Source organism: Neophocaena asiaeorientalis, unplaced genomic scaffold, assembly GCF_003031525.2.
Source record: "Neophocaena asiaeorientalis asiaeorientalis breed wild unplaced genomic scaffold, Neophocaena_asiaeorientalis_V1.1 scaffold447, whole genome shotgun sequence".
Taxonomy (NCBI): domain Eukaryota; kingdom Metazoa; phylum Chordata; class Mammalia; order Artiodactyla; family Phocoenidae; genus Neophocaena; species Neophocaena asiaeorientalis.
In genome coordinates this window covers 429,319-439,957 of record NW_020174372.1, presented here as the reverse complement: position 1 = coordinate 439,957, position 10,639 = coordinate 429,319, and the positions used below count along the sequence as shown (strand labels likewise).

General features: G+C 35.8%; 1 non-coding gene across 1 annotated transcript; it reads right to left on the bottom strand.

Moving 5' to 3' along the window:
* Positions 1–1,457: 1,457 nt before the first annotated feature.
* On the bottom strand, positions 1,458–1,609 carry LOC112407099 (small nucleolar RNA SNORA79). Its single transcript, XR_003004678.1, has one exon. It is a non-coding gene; the product is annotated as a small nucleolar RNA SNORA79 (small nucleolar RNA).
* Between the last annotated feature and the right edge of the window lie 9,030 nt (positions 1,610–10,639).

Sequence of the window (10,639 nt, the reverse complement as noted above, 5' to 3'; positions counted from 1 at the left end):
GAGCAGGCGTGTGTGTGTGTGTGTGTGTGTGTGTGGGAGAGAGAGAGAGAGAGAGAGAGAGAGAGAGAGAGAGAGAGAGAGTTGGGGAAGGAACGGCAGTGAGAGAGAATGGATGTCTGTGGATGCCCCGTAAGACTTTCTTTTTCATCTAGCTGCATGCATTAACTTGGCCCTAGGTACCATTAAGAGAGATTCAGTGTCCAATAAACTGTGTAGTGTTATGATGATGGGTGCCTACTATTTTTAGGATAAATGGTGATTTTGCTTGTTAGATAGTATATACTGCTGAACTAGTAGGACCATTTTGTGATTTCAGTGTTTTACTCTTAAAAATCCTTCTCTTGGACTTTGCAATCCAAATTGCCCTAAAACACAAACTAGGTTTGGCTTTTCAGTTAATTGGTGCCAACAAGCTCTTCTTGATGAGTTCAAATCATACCTTCGAACATTATTATCCCCCTACACAGCCCCTCAATCAGACTTCCCTTGTAGAATCAGAGTCTGTGCCTTAAGTTTTACCATATTTTGCCTGCTAACACATTTCTAGCAACATAATATTAATATTTGTAAATATTTTATTTTAGCTTATTCAAGAGGTTTTGCTCATGGCATTTTTCCAACTGACTGATTCAAAGGATCCACAGGGCCAGCTGTAATTTCCCCAAGTGACTCTGCTTTTGTACTCCATCCTCTGCATCTGGCAACTTTGGGCTATAGCAGGTATTGCTGTTCATATAGGATTCAAAAATATGTGTTTTATTCCCAGTCTTCCTCCCTTTCTTTAAGAGCTGCCCACAGAAATAGAGACACAGATGTAGAGAACAAATGTATCGACACCACAGGGGGAAAATGGGGTGGGGTGGGATGAATTGGGAGATTGGGATTGACATATATACACTAATATGTATAAAACAGATAACTAATAAGAACCTGCTGTATAAAAAATAAATAAATAAAATAAAATAAAAAGAGCTGCCCACAGTCTGTACTGCCAGCTATAAAACACTACTCAATATTTGTATTTTATACCTAAGGACTTGAGCTGTAGAGCTAGTTCACAGTGGATGGAGACCATCACCAGGTTACTGAAGACATTTTTTTCTGTAACTTTATTAAAGCCACCATTGTGTCCAAGTCAATTATTTATAAGAAAAAAGATAATTTTTTTAATCTCCTATGCTTTATTCTAGATATTGGGTTAATTTAATTTAATTTTTTTATTTTTTGGAATTTTTGAATTTTATTTTATTTATTTTTTTATACAGCAGGTTCTTATTAGTTATCCATTGTATATATATTAGTGTATACATGTCAATCCCAATCTCCCAATTCATCCCACCACCACCACCACCCCCCGCCACTTTCCCCCCTTGGTGTCCATACATTTGTTCTCTAGATTCTGTGTCTCTGTTGAAAGAAGATAATTTTTTAAAGTGGTTTTTTCTCTTTTTTTTTGCAATTGTTTGACCTCACAAAAATCAGAAGGCACTAACGGACAACCAACCCATCCCCATGGTGCCCTGAGTGAATGAATACAAGTCAGCTTAGATATATGATGGACTAAAATCCCACTACTTAAGGCTCCAAGCATTGAGAGAAACAGCCATCAAATAAAGTGGTGTTTTAAAGAATTCCAACATTTTCTTCTTAAAAATAAATTGTTTAATACACATCTATCACTGAAAGTCAACACCAAATCAATTTTTTAAACGTCTTTATTGGAGTATAATTGCTTTACAATGGTGTGTTAGTTTCTGCTGTATAACAAAGTGAATCGGCTATACGTATACATATATCCCCATATCCCCTCCCTCTTGCGTCTCCCCCCAACCCTCCCTATCCCACCCCAAATCAATTTTTAATCATAATCGGAAATACAGTATACTGAAAACGGTATCATACTGATGTAAGAGTGCACTGATCATAAACAGCACTGAGAGTAAATAAATTATTATTCTCCAGAGTTTGGAGTCATATTTGCCCTGACTCCAGTGACTACAATTCTAGCCACCACTCTTGGGTTCTCTTGCTTATAAGATGTCAAAGCACCATACGACTTTAATAAAACAGTGTGGTGCAGCCATAATAATAGATAAATAGATCACTGGAATAGAAAATAGAGTCCAAAAAGACATGTCTATGAGAGAATTTGGTACATCATGATGGTAAGGAAAAGATGAATTATTCAATAAACAGAACACTTTGGGAGAAAAAATTATTGTGATCTCACTTCAAACAATATACCAAGATAATTTTGCAATGAATTAAAAAACTAAGTGTAAAAAACCAAAACTAAAAAGCAATAGAAATAATGTGGAATGATTAGCATATGATTGTACTTTCATTTCTATCTTGTACAATATTATTCAAGCATTAAAAATAAGATTTATCTATGTGTGCTAATATGAAAGGACATCTATTTAAGTAAAAAATAATTTTCCTATAGTATAAATAGTGTTAATTCCTTTCATGTAATAAATGTGTGTGTATATAAACACATATACTCATGTATGTACACACACACAGGCACACAAGGAAAGAAGTGGGGAAGGATAACCCTCACTGCTAACAGGAGACTGGTAAGGAAAGAGTTTGTGGGTGATTGGAATATTATCTATTTTTCATATATATTTTACCTCTATTGCCTACTCTAATTTTTTTTAATTAAGCAGAAATTTCAATTATCTGGAAATAAAATAATCCCTCCGAATAAAAATATAATATTTGCTATTGTTCTATGCTGATGAAATGAGACAAGGACATCGTCGGTTCCTTCCAAAAGCCCTCCCTGTATCATTAGGTGAGCTATCATTTATCCATGTATCTGAGCAACAGCTTCCTAACTCATCTCCTGCCTGAGTCCAGCACCCATTATTCCCTCCCATCAGTCTTCATAGAGATGACATGTGGAGAGCAATGCTCCAGCCCCCAGCTGTGTCACCTTGGATGTCACTTCTGTGTATTCCCCTATCTAAATTGCTGTGCTGTTTTAAAACATTCTGTGTTTTTTCCTGATACCACATAGCACATTTCTTTATTTACTGTCTGCTTACTACTCTGTCCTGATCATGAGGACAGGTCTGTGTGGTTCCGTACAGAAACTTCATCATCTGTCACAGTACCTGGAATGAAGTAGATAAGTAAATAATAAGTATTGAATGAATGAATGAATTGCATGAATAAACAAATATGGATTAAATGAATGAATGAATAACTTATTTAAGACAGAAACCACTAGTTATAAAGTATATCCACCAAGGAGAAAATAGAAACCATAAATATCATTTACACATAAACAGAGAGGATTTAAACACAGGTACCCGGAGAAGAAGTGGACAGTGAATGAACACTAACTCCTGATTTTCTTAGAATCTTTTTGAACAAGAAGCATGCCAGGAAGCACTGAGTGATAAAGGTCAGATTTGTTATTTACAGAGCTGCCTGCATTTTCCAGCTGTATTTCAGGTCGGGACTGGCAAGATAACAGGATACCCAGGAGAGTTCTTCTTTGATTCCGTAAATGAATGTTCTAAAAGAAACATACTGGTGAAAGACACAGCTCTCAGACCCTGGAAGGAGCATAATGCAGGACTGGCCTGAGGGAGGGAAAAAATCAATAGCTTTAAAAGAGAATGAGACCAGATTCTTTACAGCTAATGTTGGCAAAAGGAGAAGCCTCAGGGGCACTGATATATGGCACTGTCTCCATCAATTTCCTCTGGCTCTGCTTGATAGCAGATACCAGCAGGGCTTAGGGATGCATTGGGGTTAGCAGAGCCAGGGATGGGTAACTGGGGAAGCCCAGCTGGCTTACAGAGATGATTTCTCCCAGCTCAGTTCCCTCCACTCAGCCACTGGAAGCCCATGGGGCATCCACTAGGCAAGAGCCTGACCCTGGGAACATTAATTATATGCCTGAATTGAAATTAGGCGTCCAGTCAAGAGCTTTTCCTCCATCAGCCATTGTATTCTTGCCACATAACGGAAAAGAAATTAAAAGACTTTAACAATTAAAATCCTACTGTTGAGGCTAGATCATCTCAAACCATGCAAAGAACTAGGCATAGTCCTCCTCAATCCAATTGGTTAATGACGGACAAAGGTTTTAAACGTAAACTTTGTCCTTATCACAGGGGTCTGTGTTCTTTAAGGAAAAGAAAATGGTTTCCCATGACAGTATCCATTAATCAAAATCAATAACCATAAAAGCAATTTTTTTTTGAGTTAAGGGAGAAGAAACCATCTGGAAAGAGAAACTTGACTCCTCAGAAAGGAAACATCTTCAGCCCAGCTTCCAAACTAAATAATCTCTTTACCAGAAAAGTATGGTTTTTTATCTTTTTTAAAAAACAATGATATCATCCAGCGTTAGCCTGTGATATAGTCTTTCTGTTTGGGTTTTTTTGGTTTGTTCATTTATTTATTTTTTAATACAGGCATCACTTCAGATTCCAGACTCTCTTTCCTAACTTTAGTTATGGCATCTTTCTAAAATTACATTGTTGAGATGGGTGCTCTGACCCATCTCTTCTTGGTCCATCTTTTATAAATAACAAATTTTCATGACCATGCCACTCTCATCACTCTATCTTAACTACTTTGCCCCAATTTTGAATTTCATGTGCAAATGACATTTACTCATCATTTACTTATAGATGTTAGTATTTATTTAGTATATGCTACCGGCAATCTACAATTATAGAAAAGTAACTTAGAGCAAGTTTGACTATAGGTTTTTGTATTTTAATTTAAGCTGAGAATCAGTAAGACTACCTTGATGTGAGAGGAGAAATGCCCTATTTTTTCATTTTCTAGCACATAATAGGAAATGTAAGACCTAATTATAAATCAGAAGTCTCTCATTTTACTATTTATAGAGAAAAAGTTATTACTATTCATGAAACTTCAGTGTAGTTCTGTACCAGCACCTCTATCGGGTTCTTCTGATTTTTCATGGTCACTTGGAGATGACTAAGTGAAACTTGGAGGAAGTCAACCTGGTCCCAATTCCAGAATCACAGACATCTGCTTCACCACAGGGGAGAACTTTTGAGTTCTGCCTGTGATCCCTGCTGATGGCAAGAGAGTTGAGCTCTACCTGTTTTAAAAGAAGGAATTGCAAAAATTATTCAACTAACTTCAGTCATTTCTCTCATAACTAAAAATGCATACTAGCATTTTTGAAATGCAGAGCATAAGCTCCCATGGCCTAAGAGACAAGATAGTGCAGTCCTGAAGCTGCTTGGGAATCAAGCAGGTTTGAGTTCAAATACCGAGCTCACAACACATTAGCTGTATAATTTTGCAAAAATACATAAATGCATAAAACAAATACATATATGCATATATACATAGTAATTAAAGTCAATGGTTGCTATTAATCATTGATAATAGCAGTTATATTTGGATAGTAAGATTGAATGACTATATGAATTGAATACATATATGTATTTCTCTTCTTTGGGCTTCAGTGTCCCCATCTGAAACGTAACTTAAAGGGTTGAAATAATGCATGTAGAGCACTTGGCACCTAGTAGATGTTCAGTGATTATTATTTTTAATATATTTGATTTTCATTATATTGAAAAGTACAATGAAAAATAAAAACTTAATAAATATTTTCTAATAGCAAAAAGACAATAAACTCCTTTCCTTTTCTGATGGATGTATTTGACCAGAGACCATGTTGGCTAATCTGGACATTGAATAGAAGCATCAGTGCATTTTGTTTTTCTAGGCAATTGTGGTTGAATAGTAATGAGTAGTTTAAATTATTTTTCCTAATAAAATAATCTTGTGACGTTCTATGCTATAAAATTTGGAGAAATTATAAATTATCCTTCATTCATGTGCTAAAACTGGCAAGACTTGCATCTTAAGAAGAAATCTAGTCTAACCTGCAGTTTCTTCTTCTACCCATCTTGGTGAGGAGGTGGATGGTCAGAAACCTTCAGACTTTCATTTATTTATTCATAAATGCTGGCCTCATCCATTCACTAATATGTGAACTTTCAAGAGAGAAAAAGTCCTCAAATTGCCTAATCTGCAAGTAGTATAAAATATTTGTTTGAGAGGGTTGATATCTAAAGGTAATTTTGTTACTGTTGTTTCAAGAATTGATTTTTCCTTTATTACACAATAACAATATATTTGTCAAAGGAAACATCAGAAATACAGATTTTAAAAGTCATTCAGGGACTTCCCTGGTGGTACAGTGGTTAAGAATCCGCCTGCTAATGCAGGGAACACGGGTTCAATCCCTGGTCCGGGAACAGCCCACATGGTGCAGAGCAACTAAGCCCATGTGCCACAGCTACTGACCCTGCGCTCTAGAGCCTGTGAGCCACAACTACTGAGCCCACGTGCCACAGCTACTGAAGCCCGCATGTCTAGAGCCCGTGCTCCACAACAAGAGAAACCACCACAATGAGAAACCTGTGCACCGCAACAAAGAGTAGCCCCCGTTTGCTGCAACTAGAGAAAGCTGGCGCGCAGCAATGAAGACCCAACGCAGCCAAAAATAAATAAATAAAAATTTTGAAAAATTAAAAGAATTGTTAAAAAAAACATCGTTCAATCCTGCTATCTAAAATATAACTGGTATTAACATGCTTAAGAGCAACCACTGAATTTAATCACTGTATATATACATATATATATTGGCTTTTTAAAAATGATATGTAGCTTGGAAACTTTCATTTTCCTTAAAAAGTAAGAATCATTAGGACTCCTTCAATCACAAATGCCATATGGCTTAAAAGAGGGAATTTATTGGAGCTTGTACTGAAGGCTGAGGATTGAGACATGAATTAATCTAGTATAATCATTTGGCACTTTAGACAACCCTGCGAGGTGTATGCTGTGAAGGCAAAAGCAGATGTCCATTATGTAATACAAGGTAAATATTTGTACATGTGGTTGAAAATAAATATCTTCACATCAACAAATATGCTTTTATAACATTAAAAGGGAAGATTTTCTGTTTTAGATGTTTCATGGTTTATTTAATCAATTTCTTATTGTTGAACATGTGTAGTAAGTAATATAGTGATTAAAAAAAAAAAGACAGACTCAAAAACTAGTTTATTTACATTGGGCAAGTTTTTTAACCTCAGTTCTCTCATCTGTAAAATGAGGATAATGATAGCACACACTTAATAGAGTTATTTTAAATTTGAAATGGATTAATTCATGTAAATTGTTCAGAGCAGTTCCTGGCATATAGTAAGTACTCAATTAAAAGTGGTGGTATTATTATTATAATTACTGCTAAAGTTTAATGTCAGAGTGAAGAATATATTCCCATATGTGAGGTAAGAAATTTAGCACAGTGTTTCTATTCTCTTTTCCTATTTGTTTATATAAGCTTAGATTTGGAATCTATAATAGCATTTTAGATTTGGAATCCATATCAGTATTATTATGGTATTAATTTTTACCTTACAATTCCTTCACATATTTTGATAATATTTTGACATTTACATTTTTTTTTGTAACTAAACTTATAGCTGTGCTGTGTGTGTGTTTTTAAAATGCTTTAATGTTGACAACCAGCACCACTTTATAACATGATCTCCTATTTAGCTTCTCATTTTATTTTTTCTCTCATAGTATATATCTAAGAAATGTTTTTCAAGAAAGATATATAGATGTTACATTTTCTGTTCCTACTCGTATCTGAGTGTGCATTTCTGATTTCTTTACACATAAAGAACAATTTGACTAAGTATGAAATTCATGACTTAAAATTGTTTCCTTTGAAAACCTTTTAGATCTAATTCTGTTATTGTTGTTGCTGCTTTGGCATTCTATTATGCATATTGAAACTTGCTTATTTTTTGCTTCATTTGTAAGTAAACCATCTTCCTTGAACTCTGTATGGTTTTATTTCACACTTTGGCCAAGATGCAGTTAGGCGTAACTCTTTTTCATTGGCGTTGGCTAGAGCATGGTGATACCCTTCAGTGCGGAGCTTCCTAAGGACATTTTCTTCTATGATATTTTTCATTGTTTTTTCTATTCCTTTTTTTTTTTGACATGCATGCTATTTTTCTGCCCTTTCCCTTCCACATAATTCACTGGGTTGGATATTTTCCATTTGTCCCACAGATCTAATTTCCCTCTTTTCCACTATGTTCTATGTTCTGGGAGTCTGATCTTTATGACTGTATAACTGATTCTCCTGGCCCTCTGCCTTCCAGTTGTCGCTGGCCAATGGGAAGCATCTTCAGAAGATCAGAGGGCAGGAAAAGTTGGATATTTATTTCCTCAGCTCCCTCCTCACTGGGTGAAGAAGGCTGGGCACTGCCTGAATCTTTCTAGCTCTAATCACAACTTCTACAGGCCTTCTTTGACTGCCTTCTCCAGGTTTCATTGCTTGCTGCTCCCTCACCCCTTCCAACCTGAGTATTGCTGGTTGTAGATGCTTCATCATGTTGGTTTTCCTTAACCCTACCCATACCATTGCTCATAGTTCCTTCTTTAACGCTCAGTCTACTTGATTATCTATTTAATAATTTCCTACAGGAATGTTTTCTCCTTTACTTGTATAATCATTTTTCTCTAATTTTCCTCATATTTTTGTCCTCCTCTTCATCAGTGAAAGTTTCTCAGTTTTGTCGATAGATAATGGCTCTTTAATGCCTTCACTGGATATGGAGGTATTATGGATAATGAAGCATTAATCTACCATATATATAATATATATTCAGTACACTTGCATTGATTACTTATTCAGTTTCTTTTTCACTTTATTTAGGTGCTTTAAAAAAAATCTCAACCTGCTTTCTTTTTAATAATTGTCAGTTCTTGCTTTGTAGAAGACATATTTTTCCTTGCTATTTTGTTAGGTTGCCAGATGTTTACTGACATTTTCCCCTTAAGGCTACAGACAATTATTTTCAAAGACAAGATCTTATTCTGAAACTTCTTGTCACTATTCCCTTCTCTTTTCAGCAGTTTTCCCCCCTCCTCATAGGCTCCAGTTTTCTTTCTCTACTTATCCTGGACTGAGGTGTCACAGTATAACCTGCTTGTACCTTTCCCCTTTTCCTTCTCAGCTATTCCTGGGTTGTATGTAATTTGCATACATGCAGAAAGATGCTGACAGCAAGGATGATCCACCATGGAGAAGCACTCAGGGATGGATAGCGATAGTTGCCCAGTTCTTCGCTATTACAGGTCCTAAGACTTAAAGTAATGAACATGTATTAGGAGAGTTGTGAAGTATTTACCTACTTTTTTCGGGTGAACCCTTTTGTATAAAACAAAGCTGTGATATACCAAGAAGTAGTATGTTATAATAATTAAGAAAATAGATTTTCTTGGTCTAACTGTCAACACCACAATTTACTAACTTTATGTGAGTCACTTAACTTCTCTGTGCTTCTGTTTACTTCAACTGAAAAGCAGGAGGAATAATAGTAACTGAAGTTATAGGATTGTTTTGTAGATTGACTAGAAGAAGTAAAGTCTTAGAACCATGCCAGGCATACAGTAAATACCATATAACTGTCTGCCATTATTGCTGTAACTTGCACCCTGAGGAGGTTTTCCCTCAATCTGATTCCTTTATAATTAATGCCAATTATCTAAGATCTTAGTAGTGAGTCAGTTGTCAGTTATGGTTTTTGATGTTAAGTTTTCAGTTTCCTCTTTGTCTTCCAGGTACTTTAAGAAAAATGTATTGAGAAGTTTGGGAGTGATCTTCAGACTTTCTTGGAATGAGCTGGACCACCAATATGCTGTGTATCCAACCCATAATTTCTGGACACTGCAGAATTGGTTTTACTGAAATGGGTTCCAGAGTAATTTCTAGCCTTTTTAGATGGAGGCTGAAAAACGAAGTTTATAAAAGTCAACATTGCAACTGACTTTGGAAGTGTCTTACCCTAAAAAAAAGAGAAGTATAGGGTAGGACATATGTACTGTGTTGAAAGAAGAAGGGACACTACCCACGTGTGCTATGGTGAAACATCTCCAGAAAATGTGGAACCAAGTTTCAAATCCTACCTGGTTGCTTTCAGTCTAACACTGCTTAAGGGAGCCCCAGACTTTTCAGAGGAAATTACAAAGGCAAAGATTATACTGGCTTTGGAAACACTCGAACAAGTAAGAATTCTTTTCCCCTTTTACCCCCTTTGGTTTGCACAAGCTTATGCAGAATGATTATAAGAAAAGAAAAATAGATGAAAAATGGCCTCCAACTTCTACTGTTGATATTACATATATATTTTTTATCCATATTTTATTTTGCAGTTTCTAACATTGTTTTTGCTTATATGAAATTCCAGCAAAAACATTAATTACATAATTTTAAAATCCCCAAAGCAATAGGAAGCAATATTAAAATATGAAGCAGCTCAATAAATAATAACTTGTTCACTAAGGTAGCCACATCAGTTCGTGTTTGACTTTTTTAATCCAACTTTTTTTTTTTTTTTAAATCTTATTTATTTATTTTTGGCTGCTTTGGGTCTTCATTGCTGCATGCAGGCGTTCTCTGGTTGCCATGAGCAGGGGTTACTCTTCATTGTGGTACTCAGGTTTCTCATTGCCAAGGCTTCACTTGTTGCAGAGCACGGGCTGTAGGCGTGAGCGGGCTTCAGTAGTTGTGGCACGTAGGCTCTAGAGCGCAGGC